The following is a 25,361-nucleotide window of genomic DNA, read 5'->3' on the forward strand; positions in this document are numbered from 1 at the left end:
ATGGCTGGGAGTGGCCGGCTGGCTAATTAGAATTCACGATACGCAGGATGGTTCCCAGACCATGGTGGCACCAGTGCCAAGTAGGGCTAGTTTGATGGTGCAAAGTGGCTCCTGCAATCTGCCATCAAAAAGTTGGCAGGCGAGTTTTGTTTTCCAGGGAAAAGTGCCGTTGTTTGTGTTTGGTGGCCTGTGGCTGGGAGTGGCCGGCTGGCTCCTTAGAATCCACGATACGCAGCATGGTTCGCAGACCAGAGGTAGCACCAGTGCCAAGTCGGGCTGGTTTGATAGTACCAAGTGGCTCTTGCAATCTGCCATCCAGAAACGGGGCAGCTTACTTTTGTTTGCCAGGGAAACGGGCCGAGGTTTGTGTCTGGGGGCCTATGGCTGGGAGTGACCTGCTGGCTCCTGAAAAGCTACGATAGGCAGGATGGTGACCAGACCCATGGTGGCACCAGTTCCAAGTTGGGCTGGTTTGATAGTTCCAAGTGGCTCCTGCAATCTGCCATCAAAAAGTTGGCAGGCGAGTTTTGTTTTCCAGGGAAATGCGCCGTTGTTTTTGTTTGGGGGCCTGTGGCTGGGAGTGTCCGGCTGGCTCCTTAGAATCAACGATACGCAGGATGGTTCCCAGACAAGAGGTGGCACCAGTGCCAAGTCGGGCTGGTTTGATGGTGCAAAGTGGCTCCTGCAATCTGCCATCAAAATATTGGCAGGCGAATTTTGTTTTCCAGGGAAAAGCGCCGTTCTTTGTGTTTGGGGGCCTGTGGCTGGGAGTGGCCGGCTGTCTAATTAGAATCCACGATACGCAGGATGTTTCCCAGACCAGAGGTGGCACCAGTGCCAAGTCGGGCTAGTTTGATGGTGCAAAGTGGCTCCTGCAATCTGCCATCCAGAAGCGGGGCAGCTGAGTTTTGTTTGCCAGAGAAAAGGGCCGAGGTTTCTGTCTGGGGGCCTATGGCTGGGAGTGGCCGGCTGGCTCCTTAAAATGCTCGATACGCAGGATGGTGACCAGACCCAAGGTGGCACCAGTGCCAAGTTGTGCTGTTTTTGTAGTACCAAGTGCGTCCTGCAATTTGCCATCCAGAAGAGGGGCAGTTGAGTTTTGTTTGCCAGAGAAAAGGGCCGTGGTTTGTGTTTGAGGGCATATGGCTGAGAGTGGCCGGCTGACCCCTGAAAATCCACAATAGGCAGGATGGTTCCCAGAGCCAAGGTGGCACCAGTTCCAAGTCGGGCTGGTTTGATAGTACTAAATAGCTCCTGCAATCTGCCATCCAGAAGCGGGGCAGCTTACTTTTGTTTGCCAGGGAAACGGGCCGAGGATTGTGTCTGGGGGCCTATGGCTGGGAGTGACCGGCTGTCTCCTGAAAAGCTACGATAGGCAGGATGGTTCCAAGACAAGAGTTGGCACCAGTGCCAAGTCGGGCTAGTTTGATGGTGAAAAGTGGCTCCTGCAATCTGCCATCATAAAGTTGGCAGGCGAGTTTTGTTTTCCAGGGAAAAGTGCCGTTGATTTTGTTTGGCGGCCTGTGGCTGGGAGTGGCCGGCTGGCTCCTGAGAATCCACGATACGCAGGATGGTTCCCAGACCAGAGGTGGCACCAGTTCCAAGTCGGGCTTGTTTGATAGTACCAAGTAGCTCCTGCAATCTGCCATCCAGAAGCGGGGCAGCTTACTTTTGTTTGCCACGGAAACGGGACGAGGTTTGTGTCTGGGGGCCTATGGCTGGGAGTGACCGGCTGGCTCTTGAAAAGCTACGATAGGCAGGATGGTTACCAGACCCATGGTGGCACCAGTGCCAATTTGGGCTGATTTGATAGTATCAAGCGGCTCCTGCAATCTGCCATCAAAAAGTTGGCAGGCCAGTTTTGTTTTCCAGGGGAAAGCGCCGTTGTTTGTGTTTGGGGGCCTATGGCTGGGAGTGGCCGGCTGGCTAATTAGAATCCACGATACGCAGGATGGTTCCCAGACCATGGTGGCACCAGTGCCAAGTCGGGCTAGTTTGATGGTGCAAAGTGGCTCCTGCAATCTGCCATCAAAAAGTTGGCAGGCGAGTTTTGTTTTCCAGGGAAAAGTGCCGTTGTTTGTGTTTGGTGGACTGTGGCTGGGAGTGGCCGGCTGGCTCCTTAGAATCCACGATACGCAGGATGGTTCCCAGACCAGAGGTGGCACCAGTTCCAAGTCGGGCTGGTTTGATAGTACCAAGTGGCTCCTGCAATCTGCCATCCAGAAGCGGGGCAGCTTACTTTTGTTTACCAGGGAAACGGGCCTAGGTTTCTGTCTGGGGGCCTATGGCTGGGAGTGACCGGCTGGCTCCTGAAAAGCTACGATAGGCAGGATGGTTACCAGACTCATGGTGGCACCAGTGCCAAGTTGGGCTGATTTGATAGTATCAAGCGGCTCCTGAAATCTGCCATCAAAAAGTTGGCAGGCGAGTTTTGTTTTCCAGGGAAAAGTGCCGTTGATTTTTTTTGGTGGGCTGTGGCTGGGAGTGGCCAGCTGGCTCCTTATAATCCACGATACGCAGGATGGTTCCCAGACCAGAGGTGGCACCAGTGCCAAGTCGGGCTGGTTTGATGTTGCAAAGTGGCTCCTGCAATCTGCCATCCAGAAGCAGGGCAACTGAGTTTTGTTTGCCAGAGAAAAGGGCCGTGGTTTTTTTTTGGGGGCATATGGCTGGGAGTGGCCGGCTGGCTCCTTAAAATGCTCGATACGCAGGATGGTGACCAGACCCAAGGTGGCACCAGTGCCAAGTTGTGCTGTTTTTGTAGTACCAAGTGCGTCCTGCAATTTGCCATCCAGAAGAGGGGCAGTTGAGTTTTGTTTGCCAGAGAAAAGGGCCGTGGTTTGTGTTTGAGGGCATATGGCTGAGAGTGGCCGGCTGAACCCTGAAAATCCACAATAGGCAAGATGGTTCCCAGAGCCAAGGTGGCACCAGTTCCAAGTCGGGCTGGTTTGATAGTACTAAATAGCTCCTGCAATCTGCCATCCAGAAGCGGGGCAGCTTAATTTTGTTTGCCAGGGAAACGGGCCGAGGTTTCTGTCTGGGGGCCTATGGCTGGGAGTGACCGGCTGGCTCCTGAAAAGCTACGATAGGCAGGATGATTCCCAGACCAGAGGTGGCACCAGTGCCAAGTCGGGCTAGTTTGATGGTGAAAAGTGGCTCCTGCAATCTGCCATCAAAAAGTTGGCAGGCTAGTTTTGTTTTCCATGGAAAAGTGCCGTTGTTTGTGTTTGGTGGAATGTGGCTGGGAGTGGCCGGCTGGCTCCTTAGAATCCACGATACGCAGGATGGTTCCCAGACAAGAGGTGGCACCAGTGCCAAGTCGGGCTGGTTTGATGGTACCAAGTGGCTCCTGCAATCTGCCATCCAGAAGCGGGGCAGCTTACTTTTGTTTGCCAGGGAAACGGGCCGAGGTTTGTGTCTGGGGGCCTATGGCTGGGAGTGACCGGCTGGCTCCTGAAAAGCTACGATAGGCAGGATGGTTACCAGACCCATGGTGGCACCAGTGCCAAGTTGAGCTGATTTGATAGTATCAAGCGGCTCCTGCAATCTGCCATCAAAAAGTTGGCAGGCGAGTTTTGTTTTCCAGGGAAAAGTGCCGTTGATTTTTTTTGGTGGCCTGTGGCTGGGAGTGGCCGGCTGGGTCCTTAGAATCCACGATACGCAGGATGGTTCCCAGACCAGAGGTGGCACCAGTTCCAAGTTGGGCTTGTTTGATAGTACCAAGTGGCTCCTGCAATCTGCCATCCAGAAGCGGGGCAGCTTACTTTTGTTTGCAAGGGAAACGGGCCGAGGTTTTTGTCTGGGGGCCTATGGCTGGGAGTGACTGGCTGGCTCCTGAAAAGCTACGATAGGCAGGATGGTTACCAGACTCATGGTGGCACCAGTGCCACGTTGGGCTGATTTGATAGTACCAAGCGGCTCCTGCAATCTGCCATTAAAAAGTTGGCAGGCGAGTTTTGTTTTCCAGGGAAAAGCGCCCTTGTTTGTGTTTGGCGGCCTATGGCTGGGAGTGGCCGGCTGGCTAATTAGAATCCACGATACGCAGGATGGTTCCCAGACCATGGTGGCACCAGTGCCAAGTCGGGCTAGTTTGATGGTGCAAAGTGGCTCCTGCAATCTGCCATGAAAAAGTTGGCAGGCGAGTTTTGTTTTCCAGGGAAAAGTGCCGTTGTTTGTGTTTGGTGGACTGTGGCTGGGAGTGGCCGGCTGGCTCCTTAGAATCCACGATACGCAGGATGGTTCCCAGACCAGAGGTGGCACCAGTTCCAAGTCGGGCTGGTTTGATAGTACCAAGTGGCTCCTGCAATCTGCCATCCAGAAGCGGGGCAGCTTACTTTTGTTTGCCAGGGAAACGGGCCGAGGTTTGTGTCTGGGGGCCTATGGCTGGGAGTGACCGGCTGGCTCCTGAAAAGCTACGATAGGCAGGATGGTTACCAGACTCATGGTGGCACCAGTGCCAAGTTGGGCTGATTTGATAGTACCAAGCGGCTCCTGCAATCTGCCATCAAAAAGTTGGCAGGCGAGTTTTGTTTTCCAGGGAAAAGCGCCGTTGTTTGTGTTTGGGGGCTTGTGGCTGGGAGTGGCCGGCTGGCTCCTTAGAATCCACGATACGCAGGATGGTTCCCAGACCAGAGGTGGCACCAGTTCCAAGTCGGGCTAGTTTGATGGTGCAAAGTGGCTCCTGCAATCTGCCATCCAGAAGCGGGGTAGCTTACTTTTGTTTGCCAGGGAAACAGGCGGAGGTTTTTTCTGGGGGCCTATGGGTGGGACTGTCCGGCTGGCTCCTGAAAAGCTACGATACGCAGGATGGTGACCAGACCCATGGTGGCACCAGTGCCAAGTTGGGCTGGTTTGATAGTACCAAGTGGCTCCTGCAATCTGCCATCAAAAAGTTGGCAGGCGAGTTTTGTTTTCCAGGGAAAATTGCCGTTGTTTGTGTTTGGGGGCCTGTGGCTGGGAGTGGCCGGCTGGCTCCTTAGAATCCACAATAGGCAGGATGGTTCCCAGACAAGAGGTCGCACCAGTGCCAAGTCGGGCTGGTTTGATGGTGCAAAGTGGCTCCTGCAATCTGCCATCAAAATGTTGGCAGGCGAATTTTGTTTTCCAGGGAAAAGCGACGTTGGTTGTGTTTGGGGGCCTGTGGCTGGGAGTGGCCGGCTGGCTAATTAGAATCCACGATACGCAGGATGGTTCCCAGACCAGAGGTGGCCCCAGTGCCAAGTCGGGCTAGTTTGATGGTGAAAAGTGGCTCCTGCAATCTGCCATTAAAAAGTTGGCAGGCCAGTTTTTTTTTCCAGGGAAAAGCGCCGTTCTTTGTATTTGGGGGCCTGTGGCTGGGAGTGGCCAGCTGGCTCCTTATAATCCACGATACGCAGGATGGTTCCCAGACCAGAGGTGGCACCAGTGCCAAGTCGGGCTGGTTTGATGGTGCAAAGTGGCTCCTGCAATCTGCCATCCAGAAGCGGGGAAGTTGAGTTTTGTTTGCCAGAGAAAAGGGCCGTGGTTTTTTTTTGGGGGCATATGGCTGGGAGTGGCCGGCTGGCTCCTTAAAATGCTCGATACACAGGATGGTGACCAGACCCAAGGTGGCACCAGTGCCAAGTTGTGCTGTTTTTGTAGTACCAAGTGCGTCCTGCAATTTGCCATCCAGAAGAGGGGCAGTTGAGTTTTGTTTGCCAGAGAAAAGGGCCGTGGTTTGTGTTTGAGGGCATATGGCTGAGAGTGGCCGGCTGAACCCTGAAAATCCACAATAGGCAAGATGGTTCCCAGAGCCAAGGTGGCACCAGTTCCAAGTCGGGCTGGTTTGATAGTACTAAATAGCTCCTGCAATCTGCCATCCAGAAGCGGGGCAGCTTAATTTTGTTTGCCAGGGAAACGGGCCGAGGTTTCTGTCTGGGGGCCTATGGCTGGGAGTGACCGGCTGGCTCCTGAAAAGCTACGATAGGCAGGATGATTCCCAGACCAGAGGTGGCACCAGTGCCAAGTCGGGCTAGTTTAAGGGTGAAAAGTGGCTCCTGCAATCTGCCATCAAATGTTTGCAGGCCAGTTTTGTTTTCCAGGGAAAAGTGCCGTTGATTTTGTTTGGCGGCCTGTGGCTGGGAGTGGCCGGCTGGCTCCTTAGAATCCACGATACGCAGGATGTTTCCCAGACAAGAGGTGGCACCAGTGCCAAGTCGGGCTGGTTTGATGGTGCAAAGTGGCTCCTGCAATCTGCCATCCAGAAGCGGGGCAGCTTACTTTTGTTTGCCAGGGAAACGGGCCGAGGTTTGTGTCTGGGGGCCTATGGCTGGGAGTGACCGGCTGGCTCCTGAAAAGCTACGATAGGCAGGATGGTTACCAGACCCATGGTGGCACCAGTGCCAAGTTGAGCTGATTTGATAGTATCAAGCGGCTCCTGCAATCTGCCATCAAAAAGTTGGCAGGCGAGTTTTGTTTTCCAGGGAAAAGTGCCGTTGAGTTTTTTTGGTGGCCTGTGGCTGGGAGTGGCCGGCTGGGTCCTTAGAATCCACGATACGCAGGATGGTTCCCAGACCTGAGGTGGCACCAGTTCCAAGTTGGGCTTGTTTGATAGTACCAAGTGGCTCCTGCAATCTGCCATCCAGAAGCGGGGTAGCTTACTTTTGTTTGCAAGGGAAACGGGCCGAGGTCTTTGTCTGGGGGCCTATGGCTGGGAGTGACCGGCTGGCTCCTGAAAAGCTACGATAGGCAGGATGGTTACCAGACTCATGGTGGCACCAGTGCCACGTTGGGCTGATTTGATAGTACCAAGCGGCTCCTGCAATCTGCCATCAAAAAGTTGGCAGGCGAGTTTTGTTTTCCAGGGAAAAGCGCCCTTGTTTGTGTTTGGCGGCCTATGGCTGGGAGTGGCCGGCTGGCTAATTAGAATCCACGATACGCAGGATGGTTCCCAGACCATGGTGGCACCAGTGCCAAGTCGGGCTAGTTTGATGGTGCAAAGTGGCTCCTGCAATCTGCCATGAAAAAGTTGGCAGGCGAGTTTTGTTTTCCAGGGAAAAGTGCCGTTGTTTGTGTTTGGTGGACTGTGGCTGGGAGTGGCCGGCTGGCTCCTTAGAATCCACGATACGCAGGATGGTTCCCAGACCAGAGGTGGCACCAGTTCCAAGTCGGGCTGGTTTGATAGTACCAAGTGGCTCCTGCAATCTGCCATCCAGAAGCGGGGCAGCTTACTTTTGTTTGCCAGGGAAACGGGCCGAGGTTTGTGTCTGGGGGCCTATGGCTGGGAGTGACCGGCTGGCTCCTGAAAAGCTACGATAGGCAGGATGGTTACCAGACTCATGGTGGCACCAGTGCCAAGTTGGGCTGATTTGATAGTACCAAGCGGCTCCTGCAATCTGCCATCAAAAAGTTGGCAGGCGAGTTTTGTTTTCCAGGGAAAAGCGCCGTTGTTTGTGTTTGGGGGCTTGTGGCTGGGAGTGGCCGGCTGGCTCCTTAGAATCCACGATACGCAGCATGGTTCCCAGACCAGAGGTGGCACCAGTTCCAAGTCGGGCTAGTTTGATGGTGCAAAGTGGCTCCTGCAATCTGCCATCCAGAAGCGGGGTAGCTTACTTTTGTTTGCCAGGGAAAGAGGCGGAGGTTTTTTCTGGGGGCCTATGGGTGGGACTGTCCGGCTGGCTCCTGAAAAGCTACGATACGCAGGATGGTGACCAGACCCATGGTGGCACCAGTGCCAAGTTGGGCTGGTTTGATAGTACCAAGTGGCTCCTGCAATCTGCCATCAAAAAGTTGGCAGGCGAGTTTTGTTTTCCAGGGAAAATTGCCGTTGTTTGTGTTTGGGGGCCTGTGGCTGGGAGTGGCCGGCTGGCTCCTTAGAATCCACAATAGGCAGGATGGTTCCCAGACAAGAGGTCGCACCAGTGCCAAGTCGGGCTGGTTTGATGGTGCAAAGTGGCTCCTGCAATCTGCCATCCAGAAGCGGGGCAGCTGAGTTTTGTTTGCCAGAGAAAAGGGCCGAGGTTTCTGTCTGGGGGCCTATGGCTGGGAGTGGCCGGCTGGCTCCTTAAAATGCTCGATACGCAGGATGGTGACCAGACCCAAGGTGGCACCAGTGCCAAGTTGTGCTGTTTTTGTAGTACCAAGTGCGTCCTGCAATTTGCCATCCAGAAGAGGGGCAGTTGAGTTTTGTTTGCCAGAGAAAAGGGCCGTGGTTTGTGTTTGAGGGCATATGGCTGAGAGTGGCCGGCTGACCCCTGAAAATCCACAATAGGCAGGATGGTTCCCAGAGCCAAGGTGGCACCAGTTCCAAGTCGGGCTGGTTTGATAGTACTAAATAGCTCCTGCAATCTGCCATCCAGAAGCGGGGCAGCTTACTTTTGTTTGCCAGGGAAACGGGCCGAGGATTGTGTCTGGGGGCCTATGGCTGGGAGTGACCGGCTGTCTCCTGAAAAGCTACGATAGGCAGGATGGTTCCAAGACAAGAGTTGGCACCAGTGCCAAGTCGGGCTAGTTTGATGGTGAAAAGTGGCTCCTGCAATCTGCCATCAAAAAGTTGGCAGGCGAGTTTTGTTTTCCAGGGAAAAGTGCCGTTGATTTTGTTTGGCGGCCTGTGGCTGGGAGTGGCCGGCTGGCTCCTTAGAATCCACGATACGCAGGATGGTTCCCAGACCAGAGGTGGCACCAGTTCCAAGTCGGGCTTGTTTGATAGTACCAAGTAGCTCCTGCAATCTGCCATCCAGAAGCGGGGCAGCTTCCTTTTGTTTGCCACGGAAACGGGACGAGGTTTGTGTCTGGGGGCCTATGGCTGGGAGTGACCGGCTGGCTCTTGAAAAGCTACGATAGGCAGGATGGTTACCAGACCCATGGTGGCACCAGTGCCAATTTGGGCTGATTTGATAGTATCAAGCGGCTCCTGCAATCTGCCATCAAAATGTTGGCAGGCGAGTTTTGTTTTCCAAGGAAAAGTGCCGTTGATTTTTTTTGGCGGCCTGTGGCTGGGAGTGGCCGGCTGGCTCCTTAGAATCCACGATACGCTGGATGGTTCCCAGACCAGAGGTGGCACCAGTTCCAAGTCGGGCTTGTTTGATAGTACCAAGTGGCTCCTGCAATCTGCCATCCAGAAGCGGGGCAGCTTACTTTTGTTTGCAAGGGAAACGGGCCGAGGTTTTTGTCTGGGGGCCTATGGCTGGGAGTGACCGGCTGGCTCCTGAAAAGCTACGATAGGCAGGATGGTTACCAGACTCATGGTGGCACCAGTGCCACATTGGGCTGATTTGATAGTACCAAGCGGCTCCTGCAATCTGCCATCAAAAAGTTGGCAGGCCAGTTTTGTTTTCCAGGGGAAAGCGCCGTTGTTTGTGTTTGGGGGCCTATGGCTGGGAGTGGCCGGCTGGCTAATTAGAATCCACGATACGCAGGATGGTTCCCAGACCATGGTGGCACCAGTGCCAAGTCGGGCTAGTTTGATGGTGAAAAGTGGCTCCTGCAATCTGCCATGAAAAAGTTGGCAGGCGAGTTTTGTTTTCCAGGGAAAAGTGCCGTTGTTTGTGTTTGGTGGACTGTGGCTGGGAGTGGCCGGCTGGCTCCTTAGAATCCACGATACGCAGGATGGTTCCCAGACCAGAGGTGGCACCAGTTCCAAGTCGGGCTGGTTTGATAGTACCAAGTGGCTCCTGCAATCTGCCATCCAGAAGCGGGGCAGCTTACTTTTGTTTACCAGGGAAACGGGCCTAGGTTTCTGTCTGGGGGCCTATGGCTGGGAGTGACCGGCTGGCTCCTGAAAAGCTACGATAGGCAGGATGGTTACCAGACCCATGGTGGCACCAGTGCCAAGTTGGGCTGATTTGATAGTATCAAGCGGCTCCTGAAATCTGCCATCAAAAAGTTGGCAGGCGAGTTTTGTTTTCCAGGGAAAAGTGCCGTTGATTTTTTTTGGTGGGCTGTGGCTGGGAGTGGCCAGCTGGCTCCTTATAATCCACGATACGCAGGATGGTTCCCAGACCAGAGGTGGCACCAGTGCCAAGTCGGGCTGGTTTGATGTTGCAAAGTGGCTCCTGCAATCTGCCATCCAGAAGCAGGGCAGCTGAGTTTTGTTTGCCAGAGAAAAGGGCCGTGGTTTTTTTTTGGGGGCATATGGCTGGGAGTGGCCGGCTGGCTCCTTAAAATGCTCGATACGCAGGATGGTGACCAGACCCAAGGTGGCACCAGTGCCAAGTTGTGCTGTTTTTGTAGTACCAAGTGCGTCCTGCAATTTGCCATCCAGAAGAGGGGCAGTTGAGTTTTGTTTGCCAGAGAAAAGGGCCGTGGTTTGTGTTTGAGGGCATATGGCTGAGAGTGGCCGGCTGAACCCTGAAAATCCACAATAGGCAAGATGGTTCCCAGAGCCAAGGTGGCACCAGTGCCAAGTCGGGCTGGTTTGATAGTACTAAATAGCTCCTGCAATCTGCCATCCAGAAGCGGGGCAGCTTAATTTTGTTTGCCAGGGAAACGGGCCGAGGTTTCTGTCTGGGGGCCTATGGCTGGGAGTGACCGGCTGGCTCCTGAAAAGCTACGATAGGCAGGATGATTCCCAGACCAGAGGTGGCACCAGTGCCAAGTCGGGCTAGTTTGATGGTGAAAAGTGGCTCCTGCAATCTGCCATCAAAAAGTTGGCAGGCTAGTTTTGTTTTCCATGGAAAAGTGCCGTTGTTTGTGTTTGGTGGAATGTGGCTGGGAGTGGCCGGCTGGCTCCTTAGAATCCACGATACGCAGGATGGTTCCCAGACCAGAGGTGGCACCAGTGCCAAGTCGGGCTGGTTTGATGGTACCAAGTGGCTCCTGCAATCTGCCATCCAGAAGCGGGGCAGCTTACTTTTGTTTGCCAGGGAAACGGGCCGAGGTTTGTGTCTGGGGGCCTATGGCTGGGAGTGACCGGCTGGCTCCTGAAAAGCTACGATAGGCAGGATGGTTACCAGACCCATGGTGGCACCAGTGCCAAGTTGAGCTGATTTGATAGTATCAAGCGGCTCCTGCAATCTGCCATCAAAAAGTTGGCAGGCGAGTTTTGTTTTCCAGGGAAAAGTGCCGTTGATTTTTTTTGGTGGCCTGTGGCTGGGAGTGGCCGGCTGGGTCCTTAGAATCCACGATACGCAGGATGGTTCCCAGACCAGAGGTGGCACCAGTTCCAAGTTGGGCTTGTTTGATAGTACCAAGTGGCTCCTGCAATCTGCCATCCAGAAGCGGGGCAGCTTACTTTTGTTTGCAAGGGAAACGGGCCGAGGTTTTTGTCTGGGGGCCTATGGCTGGGAGTGACTGGCTGGCTCCTGAAAAGCTACGATAGGCAGGATGGTTACCAGACTCATGGTGGCACCAGTGCCACGTTGGGCTGATTTGATAGTACCAAGCGGCTCCTGCAATCTGCCATCAAAATGTTGGCAGGCGAGTTTTGTTTTACAGGGGAAAGCGCCCTTGTTTGTGTTTGGGGGCCTATGGCTGGGAGTGGCCGGCTGGCTAATTAGAATCCACGATACGCAGGATGGTTCCCAGACCATGGTGGCACCAGTGCCAAGTCGGGCTAGTTTGATGGTGCAAAGTGGCTCCTGCAATCTGCCATGAAAAAGTTGGCAGGCGAGTTTTGTTTTCCAGGGAAAAGTGCCGTTGTTTGTGTTTGGTGGACTGTGGCTGGGAGTGGCCGTCTGGCTCCTTAGAATCCACGATACGCAGCATGGTTCCCAGACCAGAGGTGGCACCAGTTCCAAGTCGGGCTGGTTTGATAGTACCAAGTGGCTCCTGCAATCTGCCATCCAGAAGCGGGGCAGCTTACTTTTGTTTGCCAGGGAAATGGGCCGAGGTTTGTGTCTGGGGGCCTATGGCTGGGAGTGACCGGCTGGCTCCTGAAAAGCTACGATAGGCAGGATGGTTACCAGACTCATGGTGGCACCAGTGCCAAGTTGGGCTGATTTGATAGTACCAAGCGGCTCCTGCAATCTGCCATCAAAAAGTTGGCAGGCGAGTTTTGTTTTCCAGGGAAAAGCGCCGTTGTTTGTGTTTGGGGGCTTGTGGCTGGGAGTGGCCGGCTGGCTCCTTAGAATCCACGATACGCAGGATGGTTCCCAGACCAGAGGTGGCACCAGTTCCAAGTCGGGCTAGTTTGATGGTGCAAAGTGGCTCCTGCAATCTGCCATCCAGAAGCGGGGTAGCTTACTTTTGTTTGCCAGGGAAACAGGCGGAGGTTTTTTCTGGGGGCCTGTGGGTGGGACTGTCCGGCTGGCTCCTGAAAAGCTACGATAGGCAGGATGGTGACCAGACCCATGGTGGCACCAGTGCCAAGTTGGGCTGGTTTGATAGTACCAAGTGGCTCCTGCAATCTGCCATCAAAAAGTTGGCAGGCGAGTTTTGTTTTCCAGGGAAAAGCGCCGTTGTTTGTGTTTGGGGGCCTGTGGCTGGGAGTGGCCGGCTGGCTCCTTAGAATCCACAATAGGCAGGATGGTTCCCAGACAAGAGGTGGCACCAGTGCCAAGTCGGGCTGGTTTGATGGTGCAAAGTGGCTCCTGCAATCTGCCATCAAAATGTTGGCAGGCCAATTTTGTTTTCCAGGGAAAAGCGACGTTGGTTGTGTTTGGGGGCCTGTGGCTGGGAGTGGCCGGCTGGCTAATTAGAATCCACGATACGCAGGATGGTTCCCAGACCAGAGGTGGCACCAGTGCCAAGTCGGGCTAGTTTGATGGTGCAAAGTGTCTCCTGCAATCTGCCATTAAAAAGTTGGCAGGCCAGTTTTGTTTTCCAGGGAAAAGCGCCGTTGTTTGTATTTGGGGGCCTGTGGCTGGGAGTGGCCGGCTGGCTCCTTAGAATCCACGATACGCAGGATGTTTCCCAGACCAGAGGTGGCTCCAGTTCCAAGTCGGGCTTGTTTGATAGTACCAAGTGCGTCCTGCAATCTGCCATCCAGAAGCGGGGCAGCTTACTTTTGTTTGCAAGGGAAACGGGCCGAGGTTTGTGTCTGGGGGCCTATGGCTGGGAGTGACCGGCTGGCTCCTGAAATGCTACGATAGGCAGGATGGTTACCAGACCCATGGTGGCACCAGTGCCAAGTTGGGCTGATTTGATAGTATCAAGCGGCTCCTGCAATCTGCCATCAAAAATTTGGCTGGCGAGTTTTGTTTTCCAGGGAAAAGTGCCGTTGATTTTTTTTGGTGGCCTGTGGCTGGGAGTGGCCAGCTGGCTCCTTATAATCCACGATACGCAGGATGGTTCCCAGACCAGAGGTGGCACCAGTGCCAAGTCGGGCTGGTTTGATGGTGCAAAGTGGCTCCTGCAATCTCCCATACAGAAGCAGGGCAGCTGAGTTTTGTTTGCCAGGGAAAAGGGCCGTGGTTTTTTTTTGGGGGGCATATGGCTTGGAGTGGCCGGCTGGCTCCTTAAAATGCTCGATACGCAGGATGGTGACCAGACCAAAGTTTGCACCAGTGCCAAGTTGTGCTGTTTTTGTAGTACCAAGTGCGTCCTGCAATTTGCCATCCAGAAGAGGGGCAGTTGAGTTTTGTTTGCCAGAGAAAAGGGCCGTGGTTTGTGTTTGAGGGCATATGGCTGAGAGTGGCCGGCTGACCCCTGAAAATCCACAATAGGCAGGATGGTTCCCAGAGCCAAGGTAGCACCAGTTCCAAGTCGGGCTGGTTTGATAGTACTAAATAGCTCCTTCAATCTGCCATCCAGAAGCGGGGCAGCTTAATTTTGTTTGCCAGGGAAACGGGCCGAGGTTTGTGTCTGGGGGCCTATGGTTGGGAGTGACCGGCTGGCTCCTGAAAAGCTACGATAGGCAGGATGGTTCCCACACCAGAGGTGGCACCAGTGCCAAGTCGGGCTAGTTTGATGGTGAAAAGTGGCTCCTGCAATCTGCCATCAAAAAGTTGGCAGGCGAGTTTTGTTTTCCAGGGAAAAGTGCCGTTGATTTTGTTTGGCGGCCTGTGGCTGGGAGTGGCCGGCTGGATCCTTAGAATCCACGATACGCAGGATGGTTCCCAGACCAGAGGTGGCACCAGTTCCAAGTTGGGCTTGTTTGATAGTACCAAGTGGCTCCTGCAATCTGCTATCCAGAAGCGGGGCAGCTTAATTTGTTTGCCAGGGAAACGGGCCGAGGTTTGTGTCTGGGGGCCTATGGCTGGGAGTGACTGGCTGGCTCCTGAAAAGCTACGATAGGCAGGATGGTTACCAGACTCATGGTGGCACCAGTGCCAAGTTGGGCTGATTTGATAGTACCAAGCGGCTCCTGCAATCTGCCATCTAAAATTTGGCAGGCGAGTTTTGTTTTCCAGGGAAAAGCGCCGTTGTTTGTGTTTGGGGGCCTGTGGCTGGGAGTGACCGGCTGGCTAATTAGAATCCACGATACGCAGGATGGTGACCAGACCCAAGGTGGCACCAGTGCCAAGTCGGGCTAGTTTGATGGTGCAAAGTGGCTCCTGCAATCTGCCATTAAAAAGTTGGCAGGCCAGTTTTGTTTTCCAGGGAAAAGCGCCGTTGTTTGTATTTGGGGGCCTGTGGCTGGGAGTGGCCGGCTGGCTCCTTAGAATCCACGATACGCAGGATGTTTCCCAGACCAGAGGTGGCTCCAGTTCCACGTCGGGCTTGTTTGATAGTACCAAGTGCGTCCTGCAATCTGCCATCCAGAAGCGGGGCAGCTTACTTTTGTTTGCAAGGGAAACGGGCCGAGGTTTGTGTCTGGGGGCCTATGGCTGGGAGTGACCGGCTGGCTCCTGAAATGCTACGATAGGCAGGATGGTTACCAGACCCATGGTGGCACCAGTGCCAAGTTGGGCTGATTTGATAGTATCAAGCGGCTCCTGCAATCTGCCATCAAAAATTTGGCTGGCGAGTTTTGTTTTCCAGGGAAAAGTGCCGTTGATTTTTTTTGGTGGCCTGTGGCTGGGAGTGGCCAGCTGGCTCCTTATAATCCACGATACGCAGGATGGTTCCCAGACCAGAGGTGGCACCAGTGCCAAGTCGGGCTGGTTTGATGGTGCAAAGTGGCTCCTGCAATCTCCCATACAGAAGCGGGGCAGCTGAGTTTTGTTTGCCAGGGAAAAGGGCCGTGGTTTTTTTTTGGGGGGCATATGGCTTGGAGTGGCCGGCTGGCTCCTTAAAATGCTCGATACGCAGGATGGTGACCAGACCAAAGTTTGCACCAGTGCCAAGTTGTGCTGTTTTTGTAGTACCAAGTGCGTCCTGCAATTTGCCATCCAGAAGAGGGGCAGTTGAGTTTTGTTTGCCAGAGAAAAGGGCCGTGGTTTGTGTTTGAGGGCATATGGCTGAGAGTGGCCGGCTGACCCCTGAAAATCCACAATAGGCAGGATGGTTCCCAGAGCCAAGGTGGCACCAGTTCCAAGTCGGGCTGGTTTGATAGTACTAAATAGCTCCTGCAATCTGCCATCCAGAAGCGGGGCAGCTTAATTTTGTTTGCCAGGGAAACGGGCCGAGGTTTGTGTCTGGGGGCCTATGGTTGGGAGTGACCGGCTGGCTCCTGAAAAGCTACGATAGGCAGGATGGTTCCCACACCAGAGGTGGCACCAGTGCCAAGTCGGGCTAGTTTGATGGTGAAAAGTGGCTCCTGCAATCTGCCATCAAAAAGTTGGCAGGCGAGTTTTGTTTTCCAGGGAAAAGTGCCGTTGATTTTGTTTGGCGGCCTGTGGCTGGGAGTGGCCGGCTGGCTCCTTAGAATCCACGATACGCAGGATGGTTCCCAGACCAGAGGTGGCACCAGTTCCAAGTTGGGCTTGTTTGATAGTACCAAGTGGCTCCTGCAATCTGCTATCCAGAAGCGGGGCAGCTTAATTTGTTTGCCAGGGAAACGGGCCGAGGTTTGTGTCTGGGGGCCTATGGCTGGGAGTGACTGGCTGGCTCCTGAAAAGCTACGATAGGCAGGATGTTTACCAGACTCATGGTGGCACCAGTGCCAAGTTGGGCTGATTTGATAGTACCAAGCGGCTCCTGCAATCTGCCATCTAAAATTTGGCAGGCGAGTTTTGTTTTCCAGGGAAAAGCGCCGTTGTTTGTGTTTGGGGGCCTGTGGCTGGGAGTGACCGGCTGGCTAATTAGAATCCACGATACGCAGGATGGTGACCAGACCCAAGGTGGCACCAGTGCCATGTCGGGCTAGTTTGATGGTGAAAAGTGGCTCCTGCAATCTGCCATCAAAAAGTTGGCAGGCGAGTTTTGTTTTCCAAGGAAAAGTGCCGTTGATTTTGTTTGGTGGCCTGTGGCTGGGAGTGGCCGGCTGGCTCCTTAGAATACACGATACGCAGGATGGTTCCCAGACCAGAGGTGGCACCAGTTCCAAGCCGGGCTTGTTTGATAGTACCAAGTGGCTCCTGCAATCTGCCATCCAGAAGCGGGGCAGCTTACTTTTGTTTGCCAGGGAAACGGGCCGAGGTTTGTGTCTGGGGGCCTATGGCTGGGAGTGACTGGCTGGCTCCTGAAAAGCTACGATAGGCAGGATGGTTACCAGACCCATGGTGGCACCAGTGCCAAGTTGGGCTGGTTTGATACTATCAAGCGGCTCCTGCAATCTGCCATCAAAAAGTTGGCAGGCGACTTTTGTTTTCCAGGTAAAAATGCCGTTGATTTTTTTTGGTGGCCTAGGGCTGGGAGTGGCCGGCTGGCTCCTTAGAATCCACGATACGCAGCATGGTTCCCAGACCAGAGGTGGCACCAGTTCCAAGTCGGGCTGGTTTGATAGTACCAAGTGGTTCCTGCAATCTGCCATCCAGAAACGGGGCAGCTTACTTTTGTTTGCCAGGGAAACGGGCCGTGGTTTGTGTCTGGGGGCCTATGGTTGGGAGTGACTGGCTGGCTCCTGAAAAGCTACGATAGGCAGGATGGTTACCAGACTCATGGGGGCACCAGTGCCAAGTTGGGCTGATTTGATAGTACCAAGCGGCTCCTGCAATCTGCCAGCAAAAATTTGGCAGGCGAGTTTTGTTTTCCAGGGAAAAGCGCCGTTGTTTGTGTTTGGTGGACTGTGGCTGGGAGTGGCCGGCTGGCTCCTTAGAATCCACGATACGCAGGATGGTTCCCAGACCAGAGGTGGCACCAGTGCCAAGTCGGGCTAGTTTGATGGTGCAAAGTGGCTCCTGCAATCTGCCATCCAGAAGCGGGGTAGCTTACTTTTGTTTACCAGGGAAACGGGCCGAGGTTTTTTCTGGGAGCCTATGGGTGGGACTGTCCGGCTGGCTCCTGAAAAGCTACGATAGGCAGGATGGTGACCAGACCCATGGTGGCACCAGTGCCAAGTCGGGCTAGTTTGATGGTGAAAAGTGGCTCCTGCAATCTGCCATCAAAAAGTTGGCAGGCGAGTTTTGTTTTCCAGGGAAAAGCGCCGTTGTTTGTGTTTGGGGGCCTGTGGCTGGGCGTGGCCTGCTGGCTCCATAGAATCAACGATACGCAGGATGGTTCCCAGACAAGAGGTGGCACCAGTGCCAAGTCGGGCTGGTTTGACGGTGAAAAGTGGCTCCTGCAATCTGCCATCAAAATATTGGCAGGCGAATTTTGTTTTCCAGGGAAAAGCGCCGTTCTTTGTGTTTGGGGGCCTGTGGCTGGGAGTGGCCGGCTGGCTAATTAGAATCCACGATACGCAGGATGGTTCCCAGACCAGAGGTGGCACCAGTGCCAAGTCGGGCTAGTTTGATGGTGCAAAGTGGCTCCTGCAATCTGCCATTAAACAGTTGCCAGGCCAGTTTTGTTTTCCAGGGAAAAGCGCCGTTGTTTGTGTTTGGGGGCTTGTGGCTGGGAGTGGCCAGCTGGCTTCTTATAATCGACGATACGCAGGATGGTTCCCAGACCATAGGTGGCACCAGTGCCAAGTCGGGCTGGTTTGATGGTGCAAAGTGGCTCCTGCAATCTGCCATCCAGAAGCGGGGCAGCTGAGTTTTGTTTGCCAGAGAAAAGGGCCATGGTTTTTTTTGGGGGGCATATGGCTGGGAGTGGCCGGCTGGCTCCTTAAAATGCTCGATACGCAGGATGGTGACCAGACCCAAGGTGGCACCAGTGCCAAGTTGTGCTGTTTTTGTAGTACCAAGTGCGTCCTGCAATTTGCCATCCAGAAGAGGGGCAGTTGAGTTTTGTTTGCCAGAGAAAAGGGCCGTGGTTTGTGTTTGAGGGCATATGGCTGAGAGTGGCAGGCTGACCCCTGAAAATCCACAATAGGCAGGATGGTTCCCAGAGCCAAGGTGGCACCAGTTCCAAGTCGGGCTGGTTTGATAGTACTAAATAGCTCCTGCAATCTGCCATCCAGAAGCGGGGCAGCTTAATTTTGTTTGCCAGGGAAACGGGCCGAGGTTTGTGTCTGGGGGCCTATGGCTGGGAGTGACCGGCTGGCTCCTGAAAAGCTACGATAGGCAGGATGGTTCCAGACCAGAGGTGGCACCAGTGCCAAGTCGGGCTAGTTTGATGGTGAAAAGTGGCTCCTGCAATCTGCCATCAAAAAGTTGGCAGGCGAGTTTTGTTTTCCAGGGAAAAGTGCCGTTGATTTTGTGTTTGGTGGACTGTGGCTGGGAGTGGCCGGCTGGCTCCTTAGAATCCACGATACGCAGGATGGTTCCCAGACCAGAGGTGGCACCAGTTCCAAGTTGGGCTTGTTTGATAGTACCAAGTGGCTCCTGCAATCTGCCATCCAGAATCGGGGCAGCTTACTTTTGTTTGCCAGGGAAACGGGCCGAGGTTTGTGTCTCGGGGCCTATGGCTGAGAGTGACCGGCTGGCTCCTGAAAAGCTACGATAGGCAGGATGGTTACCAGACCCATGGTGGCACCAGTGCCAAGTTGGGCTGATTTGATAGTATCAAGCGGCTCCTGCAATCTGCCATCAAAAAGTTGGCAGGCGAGTTTTGTTTTCCAGGGAAAAGTGCCCTTGATTTTTTTTGGCGGCCTGTGGCTGGGAGTGGCCGGCTGGCTCCTTAGAATCCACGATACGCAGGATGGTTCCCAGACCAGAGGTGGCACCAGTTCCAAGTCAGGCTTGTTTGATAGTACCAAGTGGCTCCTGCAATCTGCCATCCAGAAGCGGGGCAGCTTACTTTTGTTTGCAAGGGAAACGGGCCGAGGTTTTTGTCTGGGGGCCTATGGCTGGGAGTGACTGGCTGGCTCCTGAAAAGCTACGATACGCAGGATGGTTACCAGACTCATGGTGGCACCAGTGCCAAGTCGGGCTAGTTTGATGGTGCAAAGCGGCTCCTGCAATCTGCCATCAAAAAGTTGGCAGGCCAGTTTTGTTTTCCAGGGGAAAGCGCCGTTGTTTGTGTTTGGGGGCCTATGGCTGGGAGTGGCCGGCTGGCTAATTAGAATCCACGATACGCAGGATGGTTCCCAGACCATGGTGGCACCAGTGCCAAGTCGGGCTAGTTTGATGGTGCAAAGTGGCTCCTGCAATCTGCCATGAAAAACTTGGCAGGCGAGTTTTGTTTTCCAGGGAAAAGCGCCATTGTTTGTGTTTGGTGGACTGTGGCTGGGAGTGGCCGGCTGGCTCCTTAGAATCCACGATACGCAGGATGGTTCCCAGACCAGAGGTGGCACCAGTTCCAAGTCGGGCTGGTTTGATAGTACCAAGTGGCTCCTGCAATCTGCAAACCAGAAGCGGGACAGCTTACTTTTGTTTGCCAGGGAAACGGGCCGAGGTTTCTGTCTGGGGGCCTATGGCTGGGAGTGACCGGCTGGCTCCTGAAAAGCTACGATAGGCAGGATGGTTACCAGACCCATGGTGGCACCAGTGCCAAGTTGGGCTGATTTGATAGTATCAAGCGGCTCCTGCAATCTGCCATCAAAAAGTTGGCAGGCGAGTTTTGTTTTCCAGGGAAAAGTGCCGTTGATTTTTTTTGGTGGCCTGTGGCTGGGAGTGGCCAGCTGGCTCCTTATAATCCACGATACGCAGGATGGTTCCCAGACCAGAGGTGGCACCAGTGCCAAGTCGGGCTGGTTTGATGGTGCAAAGTGGCTCCTGCAATCTGCCATCCAGAAGCGGGGCAGCTGAGTTTTGTTTGCCAGAGAAAAGGGCCGTGGTTTTTTTTGGGGGGCATATGGCTTGGAGTGGCCGGCTGGCTCCTTAAAATGCTCGATACGCAGGATGGTGACCAGACCCATGGTGGCACCAGTGCCAAGTTGGCCTGTTTTTGTAGTACCAAGTGCATCCTGCAATTTGCCATCCAGAAGAGGGGCAGTTGAGTTTTGTTTGCCAGAGAAAAGGGCCGTGGTTTGTGTTTGAGGGCATATGGCTGAGAGTGGCCGGCTGGCCCCTGAAAATCCACAATAGGCAGGATGGTTCCCAGAGCCAAGGTGGCACCAGTTCCAAGTCGGGCTGGTTTGATAGTACTAAATAGCTCCTGCAATCTGCCATCCAGAAGCGGGGCAGCTTACTTTTGTTTGCCACGGAAACGGGCCAAGGTTTGTGTCTGGGGGCATATGGCTTGGAGTGGCCGGCTGGCTCCTGAAAAGCTACGATAGGCAGGATGTTTACCAGTCCCATGGTGGCACCAGTGCCAAGTTGGGCTGATTTGATAGTACCAAGCGGCTCCTGAAAACTGCCATCAAAAAGTTGGCAGGCGAGTTTTGTTTTCCAGGGAAAAGTGCCGTTGATTTTGTTTGGCGGCCTGTGGCTGGGAGTGGCCGGCTGGCTCCTTAGAATCCACAATAGGCAGGATGGTTCCCAGACCAGAGGTGGCACCAGTTCCAAGTCGGGCTTGTTTGATAGTACCAAGTGGCTCCTGCAATCTGCCATCCAGAAGCGGGGCAGCTTACTTTTGTTTGCCAGGGAAACGGGCCGAGGTTTGTGTCTGGGGGCCTATGGCTGGGAGTGACTGGCTGGCTCCTGAAAAGCTACGATAGGCAGGATGGTTACCAGACTCATGGTGGCACCAGTGCCAAGTTGGGCTGGTTTGATAGTACCAAGTGGCTCCTGCAATCTGCCATCAAAAACTTGGCAGGCGAGTTTTGTTTTCCAGGGAAAAGCGCCGTTGTTTGTGTTTGGGGGCCTGTGGCTGGGCGTGGCCTGCTGGCTCCATAGAATCAACGATACGCAGGATGGTTCCCAGACAAGAGGTGGCACCAGTGCCAAGTTGGGCTGGTTTGACGGTGAAAAGTGGCTCCTGCAATCTGCCATCAAAATATTGGCAGGCGAATTTTGTTTTCCAGGGAAAAGCGCCGTTGTTTGTGTTTGGGGGCCTGTGGCTGGGAGTGGCCGGCTGGCTAATTAGAATCCACGATACGCAGGATGGTTCCCAGACCAGAGGTGGCACCAGTGCCAAGTCGGGCTAGTTTGATGGTGCAAAGTGGCTCCTGCAATCTGCCATTAAAAAGTTGGCAGGCCAGTTTTGTTTTCCAGGGAAAAGCGCCGTTGTTTGTGTTTGGGGGCTTGTGGCTGGGAGTGGCCAGCTGGCTCCTTATAATCGACGATACGCAGGATGGTTCCCAGACCAGAGGTGGCACCAGTGCCAAGTCGGGCTGGTTTGATGGTGCAAAGTGGCTCCTGCAATCTGCCATCCAGAAGCGGGGCAGCTGAGTTTTGTTTGCCAGAGAAAAGGGCCATGGTTTTTTTTGGGGGGCATATGGCTGGGAGTGGCCGGCTGGCTCCTTAAAATGCTCGATACGCAGGATGGTGACCAGACCCAAGGTGGCACCAGTGCCAAGTTGTGCTGTTTTTGTAGTACCAAGTGCGTCCTGCAATTTGCCATCCAGAAGAGGGGCAGTTGAGTTTTGTTTGCCAGAGAAAAGGGCCGTGGTTTGTGTTTGAGGGCATATGGCTGAGAGTGGCCGGCTGACCCCTGAAAATCCACAATAGGCAGGATGGTTCCCAGATCCAAGGTGGCACCAGTTCCAAGTCGGGCTGGTTTGATAGTACTAAATAGCTCCTGCAATCTGCCATCCAGAAGCGGGGCAGCTTAATTTTGTTTGCCAGGGAAACGGGCCGAGGTTTGTGTCTGGGGGCCTATGGCTGGGAGTGACCGGCTGGCTCCTGAAAAGCTACGATAGGCAGGATGGTTCCAGACCAGAGGTGGCACCAGTGCCAAGTCGGGCTAGTTTGATGGTGAAAAGTGGCTCCTGCAATCTGCCATCAAAAAGTTGGCAGGCGAGTTTTGTTTTCCAGGGAAAAGTGCCGTTGTTTGTGTTTGGTGGACTGTGGCTGGGAGTGGCCGGCTGGCTCCTTAGAATCCACGATACGCAGGATGGTTCCCAGACCAGAGGTGGCACCAGTTCCAAGTTGGGCTTGTTTGATAGTACCAAGTGGCTCCTGCAATCTGCCATCCAGAAGCGGGGCAGCTTACTTTTGTTTGCCAGGGAAACGGGCCGAGGTTTGTGTCTCGGGGCCTATGGCTGAGAGTGACCGACTGGCTCCTGAAAAGCTACGATAGGCAGGATGGTTACCAGACCCATGGTGGCACCAGTGCCAAGTTGGGCTGATTTGATAGTATCAAGCGGCTCCTGCAATCTGCCATCAAAAAGTTGGCAGGCGAGTTTTGTTTTCCAGGGAAAAGTGCCCTTGATTTTTTTTGGCGGCCTGTGGCTGGGAGTGGCCGGCTGGCTCCTTAGAATCCACGATACGCAGGATGGTTCCCAGACCAGAGGTGGCACCAGTTCCAAGTCAGGCTTGTTTGATAGTACCAAGTGGCTCCTGCAATCTGCCATCCAGAATCGGGGCAGCTTACTTTTGTTTGCAAGGGAAACGGGCCGAGGTTTTTGTCTGGGGGCCTATGGCTGGGAGTGACTGGCTGGCTCCTGAAAAGCTACGATAGGCAGGATGGTTACCAGACTCATGGTGGCACCAGTGCCAAGTCGGGCTAGTTTGATGGTGCAAAGCGGCTCCTGCAATCTGCCATCAAAAAGTTGGCAGGCGAGTTTTGTTTTCCAGGGGAAAGCGCCGTTGTTTGTGTTTGGGGGCCTATGGCTGGGAGTGGCCGGCTGGCTAATTAGAATCCACGATACGCAGGATGGTTCCCAGACCATGGTGGCACCAGTGCCAAGTCGGGCTAGTTTGATGGTGCAAAGTGGCTCCTGCAATCTGCCATGAAAAACTTGGCAGGCGAGTTTTGTTTTCCAGGGAAAAGCGCCATTGTTTGTGTTTGGTGGACTGTGGCTGGGAGTGGCCGGCTGGCTCCTTAGAATCCACGATACGCAGGATGGTTCCCAGACCAGAGGTGGCACCAGTTCCAAGTCGGGCTGGTTTGATAGTACCAAGTGGCTCCTGCAATCTGCAAACCAGAAGCGGGACAGCTTACTTTTGTTTGCCAGGGAAACGGGCCGAGGTTTCTGTCTGGGGGCCTATGGCTGGGAGTGACCGGCTGGCTCCTGAAAAGCTACGATAGGCAGGATGGTTACCAGACCCATGGTGGCACCAGTGCCAAGTTGGGCTGATTTGATAGTATCAAGCGGCTCCTGCAATCTGCCATCAAAAAGTTGGCAGGCGAGTTTTGTTTTCCAGGGAAAAGTGCCGTTGATTTTTTTTGGTGGGCTGTGGCTGGGAGTGGCCAGCTGGCTCCTTATAATCCACGATACGCAGGATGGTTCCCAGACCAGAGGTGGCACCAGTGCCAAGTCGGGCTGGTTTGATGGTGCAAAGTGGCTCCTGCAATCTGCCATCCAGAAGCGGGGCAGCTGAGTTTTGTTTGCCAGAGAAAAGGGCCGTGGTTTTTTTTGGGGGGCCTATGGCTTGGAGTGGCCGGCTGGCTCCTTAAAATGCTCGATACGCAGGATGGTGACCAGACCCAAGGTGGCACCAGTGCCAAGTTGTGCTGTTTTTGTAGTACCAAGTGCGTCCTGCAATTTGCCATCCAGAAGAGGGGCAGTTGAGTTTTGTTTGCCAGAGAAAAGGGCCGTGGTTTGTGTTTGAGGGCATATGGCTGAGAGTGGCCGGCTGGCCCCTGAAAATCCACAATAGGCAGGATGGTTCCCAGAGCCAAGGTGGCACCAGTTCCAAGTCGGGCTGGTTTGATAGTACTAAATAGCTCCTGCAATCTGCCATCCAGAAGCGGGGCAGCTTACTTTTGTTTGCCAGGGAAACGGGCCAAGGTTTGTGTCTGGGGGCCTATGGCTGGGAGTGACCGGCTGGCTCCTGAAAAGCTACGATAGGCAGGATGTTTACCAGTCCCATGGTGGCACCAGTGCCAAGTTGGGCTGATTTGATTGTACCAAGCGGCTCCTGAAATCTGCCATCAAAAAGTTGACAGGCGAGTTTTGTTTTCCAGGGAAAAGTGCCGTTGTTTGTGTTTGGGGGCCTGTGGCTGGGAGTGGCCGGCTGGCTCCTTAGAATCCACGATACGCAGGATGGTTCCCAGACCAGAGGTGGCACCAGTGCCAAGTCGGGCTAGTTTGATGGTGCAAAGTGGCTCCTGCAATCTGCCATTAAAAAGTTGGCATACCAGTTTTGTTTTCCAGGGAAAAGCGCCGTTGTTTGTGTTTGAGGTTCTGTGGCTGGGAGTGGCCAGCTGGCTCCTTAGAATCCACGATACGCAGGATGGTTCCCAGACCAGAGGTGGCACCAATGCCAAGTCGGGCTGGTTTGATGGTGCAAAGTGGCTCCTGCAATCTGCCATCCAGAAGCGGGGTAGCATACTTTTGTTTGCCAGGGAAAACGGCAGTGCTTTGTGTCTGGGGCCTATGGCTGGGAGTGACCGGCTGGCTCCTGAAAAGCTACGATAGGCAGGATGGTTACCAGACCCATGGTGGAACCAGTGCCAAGTTGGGCTGATTTGATAGTACCAAGTGGTTCCTGCAATCTGCCATCAAAAAGTTGGCAGGCGAGTTTTGTTTTCCAGGGGAAAGCGCCGTTGTTTGTGTTTGGTGGACTGTGGCTGGGAGTGGCCGGCTGGCTCCTTAGAATCCACGATACGCAGGATGGTTCCCAGACCAGAGGTGGCACCACTGCCATGTCGGGCTAGTTTGATGGTGCAAAGTGGCTCCTGCAATCTGCCATCAAAAAGTTGGCAAGCCAGTTTTGTTTTCCAGGGAAAAGTGCCGTTGTTTGTGTTTGGTGGACTGTGGCTGGGAGTGGCCGGCCGGCTCCTTAGAATCCACGATACGCAGGATGGTTCCCAGACCAGAGGTGGCACCAGTTCCAAGTCGGGCTGGTTTGATAGTACCAAGTGGCTCCTGCAATCTGCCATCCAGAAGCGGGGCAGCTTACTTTTGTTTGCCAGGGAAACGGGCCGAGGTTTCTGTCTGGGGGCCTATGGCTGGGAGTGACCGGCTGGCTCCTGAAAAGTTACGATAGGCAGGATGGTTACCAGACCCATGGTGGCACCAGTGCCAAGTTGGGCTGATTTGATAGTATCAAGCGGCTCCTGCAATCTGCCATCAAAAATATGGCAGGCGAGTTTTGTTTTCCAGGGAAAAGTGCCGTTGATTTTTTTTGGTGGCCTATGGCTGGGAGTGGCCGGCTGGATCCTTAGAATCCACG

Source organism: Melospiza melodia, chromosome 8, assembly GCF_035770615.1.
Source record: "Melospiza melodia melodia isolate bMelMel2 chromosome 8, bMelMel2.pri, whole genome shotgun sequence".
Classification (NCBI taxonomy): domain Eukaryota; kingdom Metazoa; phylum Chordata; class Aves; order Passeriformes; family Passerellidae; genus Melospiza; species Melospiza melodia.